Consider the following 9,779-nt stretch of genomic DNA (forward strand, 5'->3'; position numbering starts at 1 on the left):
TTTCACGCCCTCCAGGTAGGCCGTGGAAGCGCGGTAGATTCTGGGAGATGTAGTCCAGGGAGTGACGCAGGCATTCTTCAGGCTGCTCTGGCTTCGGCTTTCCCATGTAGTCAAGATGTGAGGAACACGGGTACTTTTAAACAATGCAGGGTTCCGTAAGTGCCTTCAAACCCTTGAGTTGGGTATTTATCCGTATCCATTAACATGTAAGTGTGACTACTGTATCTAGCAGTTCTTCCCTAGTTCTGTTCTTCAGGAAGTTTAATATCTGTGCAAAGAGGAACATTTAAAGAATCATTATAGTTACTTGTAATAGGGTAAGAGCATATTATTGAGGGGGAAAAAAGCTTCAGAACGATATTTGTGATAAGATATTAACTACATTAAGAAAAAAATTTTAAGAGGCATTTTTTATTTTTTAAAAGATTTTATTTATTTATTTGACAGAGAGAGAGATCACAAGTAGGCAGAGAGGCAGGCAGAGAGAAAGGGGGAAGCAGACTCCCCGCTGAGCAGAGAGCCTGCTTCAGGCCTGGATCCCAGGACCCTGAGACTATGACCCAAGCCAAAGGCAGAAGCTTTAACACACTGAGCCATCCAGGTGCCCAAGAGGCATTTTTTTTTTTTAAGATTTTATTTGTTTATTTATTTGCCAGAGAGAAAGAGAGCATACAGGCAGGGGAGCGGCAGTCAGAGGGAGAAGCTCAGTGGGGAGCTTCATGCGGGGCTCAATCCTAGGACCCCAGGATCATGACCTGAGCCAAAGGCAGACACGTAACCGACTGAGCCACAAGTCGTCCTTATTAAGAACATTTCAAACCAATACTAAATAATTTCTACAGAATCATCCATTCACCTTCCTTATTAATTCAACAAACAGGTTTTAGGTGCTTGTGGGCCAGGCACTCAGTCCTAGGCACTGGATATATAGCAGTAAGGAAAACATCAAATTTCCACCCTTCTTCACCTCCATAGGTATTTCCCCCCACGTCCATAAGTCTAGTCTCATCATGAGAAAACATCTGGCAAGCCCAAACTGAGGAACATTCTACAAAACACCTGACCAGTACTCTTCAAAAGTGTCAAGGTCGTAAAAGATGAGGAAAGACAAAAACTTGCAGATTAGAACAGAGTAAGACAGGACAACCAAATGCAACATGGTATTTTGGGTTGAAGTCTGGGACAGAACAAGGACATTAACGGAAAAAAATGGTCAACAGGGTGACTGACCTTTGTAGTTTGCCTAGGACTAAAGGGACTTTAGGAGTATAGGACTTTTGTTTTTTTAATAAAGATTTAAAAAAAAAAAATTTTTTTTTTTTTTTTGACAGAGACACATCAAGAGAGAAAACCCAAGCAGGGGGAGTGGGAGAGGGAGAAGCAGGAAGCTGGACTCCCACAGAGCAGGGAGCCCAGTGCAGGCCTGGGCTCAGGGCCTTGGGCTCAGGGCCTTAGCCAAAGGCACACACCCAACCACTGAGCCACCCAGGTGCCCCAGGAACATGGGATTTTAGTCTTAAAACCAAGTCAGGGTATCTGGGAACCCTCCCTGTGAAATTTAAATAAAGTCTATAGCTTTGTTCATAGTTTTCATAGGTTAGGTTTGATAAATGTATCCTGATTATGTCAGATGTTAACATTAGGGGAAGCTGGGCAGAGTGTATACGGGGACAAGAACACCAATGACCAAGCTCTGGGGTACTTCTTCTCATAGAGATTAGGAGACCAGGAGGAACAAGCAAAGAAGACTGGCCGGAGAGATAGGAAGAAAATCAGATGAGCCTTTGTGCAGAAGAAGACAGAGGTGTGACCAATAGTATCAGATGCTGTTGATAGGTTAGCAAACTAAGCATGGAAGGCTGACTGGATTTGGTTCAGAGGGAACGCCTGGTGACCACGTTAAGAGCAGTTTGGGAGCAAAAACCTGGAGTTCCTTGGCTCAAGAAAAATGAGAGGAAAGAAATTGGCGACAGTGCTAACACTCAACACTTTCAGGGAGCTTTGCGGCAAAGATGGAAGAAAAACAAGATGGCAGCTGGTGGGCGGGGCAGGGGTTGGGGGGAAAGAGGGTCAAAGGAGGTTGAGGTGGTGGTGGTGAATAGAGCCTCCAAAAGGGGCGCCTGGGTGGCTCAGTGGGTTAAAGCCTCTGCCTTCTGCTTGGGTCGTGATCCCAGGGTCGTGGGATCGAGCCCCACATCAGGCTCTCTGCCCAGCAGGGAGCCTGCTTACCCCCTCCCTCTCTGCTGCCTCTCTGCCTACTTGTAATCTCTGTCTGTCAAGTAAATAAATAAAATCTTTAAAAAAAAAAAAAAATAGAGCCTCCAATGCATGGAGGGTATGAGAGTTTCTGAGTGGCGTGTTTGGCCTTTGCTAGGAACATGAACAGTTTCCCTGCAATAATTGGAGAGAAGGCAGACTACATGGGCACATGTACTTGGGGACTTTAATGTTCTCGGTGAAACAGGAAACCCAGGTGGTGGTGTCTTTCCCTCCACACCTTTGCTCAGATGTCACCTTCTCAATGAATCTGACCCAGACCTGACCAGCCTACTCGAGATCACGCTCTCTGAGGTGCCTGGATGCATCAGACTCTTGATTCCAGCTCAGGTCATGATCTCAGGGTGCTGGGGTAGAGCACCCCCCGCCCCCCCACCCTCCGCCCCCTGCCTTGGGCTCCGCGCTCAGGAGGGAGTCTGCTTGTCCCTCTGCCCCTCCCCCCATGTGTGCACCTGCTCTCTCTCAAATACAGTCTTAAAAAAAAAAAGATCAGGGGCGCCTGGGTGGCTCAGTGGGCTAAGCCGCTGCCTTCGGCTCAGGTCATGATCTCAGGGTCCTGGGATCGAGTCCCGCATCGGGCTCTCTGCTCGGCAGGGAGCCTGCTTCCTCCTCTCTCTCTGCCTGCCTCTCTGCCTACTTGTGATCTCTCTCTGTCAAATAAATAAATAAAATCTTAAAAAAAAAAAAAAAAGATTATACTCTCCAACCCAAATTTCTCTTTCAATCCCTCCACTCTGCTCTACTCACCCCCCGCCCCACCCAATTAGTAACACTTTCTAGAACAGAGTTTCTCCACCATGGCCGTATTGACATTTGAGCCTAGAAAATTCTTTGTAGTTGGAGACAGCCCTCTGTGCTCTGGGATGTTTAGCAGCATCGCTTGTTTCTATCAACTAGATGCCAGTAGCCCATCTTCCTCTGTTGTGACAGCTGATAATGTCTGCAGACATGGTCAAGTGTCCCCTTGGGGGGGGAGCAAGATTACTCCCAATCGAGAACCACTTTTCCAGCATCTTATATAACTTATTTGTTCATTGATTATCTCCTCCTACCAAAAAAAAAAAGCTCCACGAGGACAGGATATTGTCTCTTTCATTCACTGATGTGTCCCATGTGCCCAGAATAGAGTCTGGTGTACAGTTGGTCTTCAGCAAAGATTTGCTGAATAAATAGATGAATTCTGCAGGAGAGTAACTATAATGATTGACCTGGAATTTATGCTGTGTGAGGCGGGACGTAAGACACATCAGGAACGAGTGACAGTCCAAGTGTGGCAAAATCAGTGGATTGTAGGTTCCAGTGGGGTCAAAAGTTTACTGGGGTTGGGGTGTTAGAGCTGGAAAGATAGGGGTGTTGGTTAGAGATGCTTGAGATAGGAATGCTTGGGATCGAAGTTACAGGGAGAGAGCTGTCGTTATTGGCAATGAAATGACCTAGCATGGTGCTTCCAGTAGAAATGTAACATGAGCTATATATATAAAACTTTAAAATTCCTAGTAACTACATTTAAAAAAGTAAAAGACTTAAGCAAAATTAATTTTAATTATGTCCAAATGTTATTTCAAGTTGTAGTCGATATAAAAATTATTAATGATAATTTATATATTTTTTGACACTGAGTTTTTGAAATCCGCTCTATTTTATATGCACAGCACATCTCACTTCAGGCTAGTCCCTTGTCAAGGGCTCCAGAGCCCGTGTATTTGGTGGCCGTCATGCAGGCGGAAGCAGCTTTCCAAGATGGCTATGGGAGCGTGCGGCTGGGGCAGCAGAAGAAGACGAGGTGCCATGGGAGAGGAGGGTTCAAGGAACAGAGAGACCCAGGGCTGGGTCATGCATATGTTCTATCAGAGTCTCTAAGAATTGAAACTGGAGTAGGAAGGAGAGAGTGACAGCAAGTCAGGAGCTGGAATGCATGCCCTCCTGAGTGTCCGAAAGGAGGAGGAGGGTGTCCGTGAGCGGCAGTGAGAATCATGGAGAGCACCTACCCCACCTCCAGCCCCAGTGTTAGAAGGAGGTGCAGTAGTGACCTCAGGTTCCTGCTAGAGTGGGGGGTTGAGGACCACTTACAGATGGGGATGAGGACATGGGGGATTTTGCTGGAGATGGCCATGAGCCTGGAGGGCACCATGGATCGCTAGTCGGAACTGCGCATGGAGATGAGGTCAGAGAAGGGGACAGCCAGAGCATGGAGAATCTAGGTGGCCTGAGTCCCTCGCGGGACACTGAGCAACAGGGATAAAGGGCAGGACTAGTTTTGATGGTCCTGAGGCAGGAGTGAGGTGGGGGGCTGGTGTGAGGGTGAGAGTACTGAGGGCTGGGCTTCCTGCCAACACTAGGAAGGGCCCTAAAGCTCTGACTTGATTTCTGCTGATGGAAGCAAGGGGACTCGGGGAGGGTAGCCCCTCTTGATGTCTGCCAGTGTATGCATATATACGGGCACATATGACAACACAGAGACGTAAATTCACCTCATGGGGGGAGGGGAGAGAGTCACAGCAGAATTCACTTTCTAATTTACAAAACAAAAGGTATCATAATTAAAATTAATACAATTTTTTAAAAGATTTTATTTATTTATTTGACAGAGACACAGCAAGAGAGGGAACACAAGCCAGGGGAGTGGGAGAGGGAGAAGCAGGCCTCTCGCCAAGCAGGGAGCCTGATGTGGGGCTGGATCCCAGGACCCTGGGATCATGACCTGAGCTGAAGGCAGATGCCCAATGACTGAGCCACCCAAGTACCCCCCAAGTTAATTTAAAATAGCATCAACTATGTAATATTCTTTTTTTAAAAAATATTTTTATTTATTGAGGCTGGTTAAATGTCTGCATTTGGGGGGCACCTGGGTGGCTCAGTGGGTTAAAGCCTCTGCCTTCGGCTCAGGTCATGATCCCGGGTGCTGGGATCGAGCCCCGCATCGGGGTCTCTGCTTGGCGGGGAGCCTGCTTTCACCTCTGTCTCTATCTGCCTACCTCTCTGCCTACTTGTGATCTCTGCCTGTCAAATAAATAAATAAAATCTTGAAAAAATAAATAAAATCTTTAAAAAAAAAAAAAATGTCTGCATTTGGCTTAGGGTATGATCCCAGAGACCTGGGCTTGAGCCCTATATCGGGCTCCCTGTTCAGTGGGGAGTCTGCTTCTCCCTCTCCCTCTGCCTCCCCCTCCTACTCTAGTTCTCTCTCACTCTGCTCTGTCTCTCATTCTCACTCTCAAATAGAAAAAAAAAAAAAAAAAGACACCCGCCCCCCAAAAAGATTTTATTTCTTTATTTGAGAGAGAGAGTGAGCATGCACCTGTGAGTGGGAGTGGAGGGTACAGAGGGAGAGGGAGAAGCAGGCTCCCCGCTAAGCATGGAGCCCGATGCGGGGATTGATCCCAGGACCCTGAGATCATGACCTGAGCCCAAGGCAGACACTCACCGACTGAGCCACCCAGGTGCCCCGGCTATGTAATATTCTTGACAAAAAAGTTAAATGTGAATGTAATGGGGAAATCATCAGAAATATGTAAATTGCAGGCCATTCTACAAAACAATAGGCCTAGACCCATGGAAAAAAAATGTTACTATCACGGAGGCAACAAAAATGGAGGCCAGTAGAATTGTTCCAGGTTAATGGAGACTAGAGAGCCTGGACCCCCAAATGCAACCTTTGATCTAGAATCAGATATCTGATTTTTTTTTTAATGCCATAAAGTACATTTTGGGGGCGCCTGGGTGGCTCAGTGGGTTATGCCTCTGCCTTCGGCTCAGGTAATGATCTCAGGGTCCTGGGATCGAGCCCCGTGTCGGGTTCCCTGCTCAGAAGGGAGCCTGCTTCCCCCTCTTTCTCTGCCTGCCTCTCTGCCTACTTGTGATCTCTGTCTGTCAAATAAATAAATAAAATCTTAAAAAAAAAAAAGATTAAAAAAAAGAACATTTTGGACACAGTCGTACCATGAATTGGGCGGCTTAAACAACAGAAAAACACAGAAATGTCTTGTCCCCCCATCTGGAATTTGGAAGGCTGAGGTCAGGGTGTCCGCCAGGCTGATTCCCTCTGAGGCCACGAGGAAGAATCTGGTCTAGACCTCTCCGCAGCTGCTGGGGGTTTGCTGACAATCTGTGGTGGTCCGTGGCTTATAGAAGCGTCGCCCCAATCTTTGCCTGCACCTTCACATGGCCTTCTCCCTGTGTGTCTTTGTGTCTGCTTCTCCTTCTGCCCCTCCCCGTTTGGACTCTGTTTCTCAAATAAAATCTTTAAGAAAAAAAAAGGTAAAAAAAACCTTTTTTTAAAAAAAAGATTTTATTTATTTATTTAACAGGCAGAGATCACAAGTAGGCAGAGAGGCAGGCAGAGAGAGAGGAGGAAGCAGGATCTCTGCGGAGCAGAGAGCCCGATGCGGGGCTTGATCCCAGGACCCTGGGATCATGACCTGAGCTGAAGGCAGAGGCTTTAACCCACTGAGCCACCCAGGCGCCCCCTCAAAAAACTTTTTTTTTTTTTTTTTTTTTTTTTTTTTTAAAGATTTTATTTATTTATTTGACAGAGAGAAATCACAAGTAGATGGAGAGGCAGGCAGAGAGAGAGAGAGGGAAGCAGGCTCCCTGCTGAGCAGAGAGCCCGATGCGGGACTCGATCCCAGGACCCTGAGATCATGACCTGAGCCGAAGGCAGCGGCTTAACCCACTGAGCCACCCAGGCGCCCTCAAAAAACTTTTTTAAAGCAAACTCTAACCCCATGGGGCACAAACTCACAACCCCAAGATCAAGAATCGCACGTTCTACTGACTGAGCCAGCCGGGTCCCCCAAGTTTTCCTTTTCTTAAAGTAACTGGTCATATTGGATCAGGGCCCACCTTAATGAACTCATTTTATTTATTTATTTATTTGTTTGTTTGTTTAAACTATTTTTTAAATTTATTTGACAGGCAGAGAACACAAGTAGGCGGAGAGGCAGGCAGAGAGAGAGGAGGAAGCAGGCTCCCCACTTGAGCAGAGAGCCCAATGCGGGGCTCGATCCTGGGACCTGGGATCATGACCTGGGCTGAAGGCAGCCGCTTCACCGACTGAGCCACCGAGGCAGCCCTTCTTCTTCTTCTTCTTTTTCTTTTAAAGATCTATTTATATATTTTAGAGAGCGAGCTGGGGGGACAAAGGGAGAGAGGGAATTTCAAGCAGACACCCCCTGCTGAGCACAGAGCTGGACATTATGCTCAAGCCCATGACCCTGAGACCATGACCCCAGCCGGAATTAAAGAGTTGGACACTTAACGAACTGAGCCACCCAGGTGCTGCATGGTCACTCCTTGTTCTTTTTTTTTTTTTTTTTAAGATTTTATTTATTTATTTGACAGACAGAGATCACAAGTAGGCGGGGGGTGGGGGGGTGGGGAGCAGGCTCCCCGCTGAGCAGAGAGCCCGATGCGGGGCTCCATCCCAGGACCCTGGGATCATGACCTGGGTCGCTCCTTGTTCTTAAGGGATGCCTGTGAAATAGGATGCCTCAGTGTAAGACGTCTGCAGCGTCCTTCCAAATGATAGCAGGGTGCGTGCTATACACAAATGCAGATATGGATAGATACGGAGGGGAAGCCAAAGCAGCAAAATGTGAACAGTTGGTGAGTAGAGGTGGAGAGTGCTTTCTTGATCTTTCCGTAGGTTTGAAATTTGTCCACATAAAACATTGGAAGAAAATTAATTCTATTTATTTATTTTTAAGACTTTATTTTTTTAAAGATTTTATTTATTTATTTGCAAGACAGAGAGATCACAAGTAGGCAGAGAGGCAGGCAGAGAGAGAGCGGGAAGCAGGCTCTCTGCTGAGTAGGGAGACTGATGTGGGGCTCGATGTGGGGCTCGATCCCAGGACCCTGAGATCATGACTTGAGCTGAAGGCAGAGGCTTAACCCACTGAGCCACCCAGGCGCCCCTTTAAGATTTTATTTTTAAGTAACCATTATGCCCAGTGATGGGCTTGAACTCATGACCCCAAGATCAAGAGTCACAAACTCGGCTCAGTTGATTGGGCGGCTGCCTTCGGCTCAGGTCATGATCCCAGCGTCCTAGGATCAAGCCCCGCATCGGGCTCCTTGCTCGGCAGGGAGCCTGCTTCTCCCTCCGCCTCCGTCTGCCAGTGCTCACTGTCTCTCTCTCTCTCTCTCTCTCTCTGAGACAAATAAATAAAATCTTAAAAAAAAAAAAAAAAAAGAGTCACACACTCCACCAGGTGCCCTGGAAGAAAAAAAAAATTTTAAAGATTTTATTTATTTATTTGACAGAGCAAGATCACAAGTAGGCAGAGAGGCAGGCAGAGAGAGAGGAGAAAGCAGCCTCCCTGCTAAGCAAGAGACTCAGTCTCAGGACCTTGGGATCATGACCTGAGCCGAAGGCAGAGGCTTTAACCCACTGAGCCACCCAGGCGCCCTGAAAATAAATTTTTAAAAATGTGAAAACCTTTTGGCTGAATCATTGCTGGGTGTCTGGGAAGCAGCCATTTCCCAGGTTTGGGGAGGATGGTTGCGGGCCTTAGCTTGCGAGAGGCCTTGGGGTCCCTGCCCCCTCTCCGGGGTTCTGCATCTCAGTGGGTGGAAGCAGACATTTCCAGAGGGGGCTGAAGGCATTTTACACTCATTGCACCGAAGTCTCGCCAGAACATCCCATGAAGTGGGTCTTAGGATCCTCCATTTACGGATGGGAAGACGGAGGCGCAGAGAGGTCGGGTAACTTGTCCATGACTGCACAGCTAGGCTAGAATTCAGGTTGTCTGACTCTCAAGGCTGGAATTCCCAGGGCACCCTCCAACTCCCATTCCCAGCCAGATGTGACACTGGGGCCCCTTCTTGGTACTGTCCCCGGTTTAGGGCTGGCCATGCATCTCAGGGCATAGTCCTCAGCTCCCCAGGCCTTTCCTGATCCCAGGGGCACAGGCCATGTCCTCCTTCCCCATGCACCTCAGGCCTGGCTCCTGCTCAGTCAGGGACCCTGGAGCTGCGAACAATGAGCGCCCTCCCACACCTACCAGCCTGGGTGGGGCAACAGGGCGCCGGCGCCACAGGAGGGCCCGGCAGATCCCGGTCCGGCTCGCTCCACCCAGCTCTGTGCCCCCAAGGCTGTTCTGCGAGCTGTGGGGACCAAACTCGACGGTCCTCTGGCTGCTGCTTGTGTTTGGACAGAGGGAGGCAGGAGGTGGAGGGAGGTATGAGGAATGTACTCCTGGGCTGGCTGCCATTCTGCTCAGCCACAGCCAAGTTCGAGGAGAGCCTCCGCTCCTATCCGGTGACACCGCCATCTCTTCCCACGCGGCTCGCGCTCAGGAGCCCCGGAGCCCCGCCTCTCCTTGGCAGGTTCCCTGAACACTGACCACGTTTCTGTAAACCGTCCCTTTGCTGTTGAACTGTCCTCACCCCCACTGGCATGTGTCATCTGATTCCTGGAAGTATGGGGGAGAGAACTCAATTCTTTAACTATCCCGACATCCCGCTCCCTCCCTCCATCTTTGACCTCTCCCCGCCACCCC

General features: G+C 48.5%; 1 long non-coding RNA gene across 1 annotated transcript; it reads left to right on the forward strand.

The window, feature by feature from the left end:
• The first annotated feature begins 49 nt into the window (after positions 1-49).
• Positions 50-1,586, forward strand: LOC309873213. The gene is made up of 2 exons (XR_014316240.1): positions 50-155; positions 1,332-1,586. It is a non-coding gene; the product is annotated as an uncharacterized lncRNA (long non-coding RNA).
• The last annotated feature ends 8,193 nt before the right edge of the window (positions 1,587-9,779 follow it).

The sequence above is a fragment of the Mustela nivalis genome (assembly GCF_964662115.1).
Source record: "Mustela nivalis genome assembly, chromosome: 9".
In the NCBI taxonomy this organism is placed as follows: Eukaryota; Metazoa; Chordata; class Mammalia; order Carnivora; family Mustelidae; genus Mustela; species Mustela nivalis.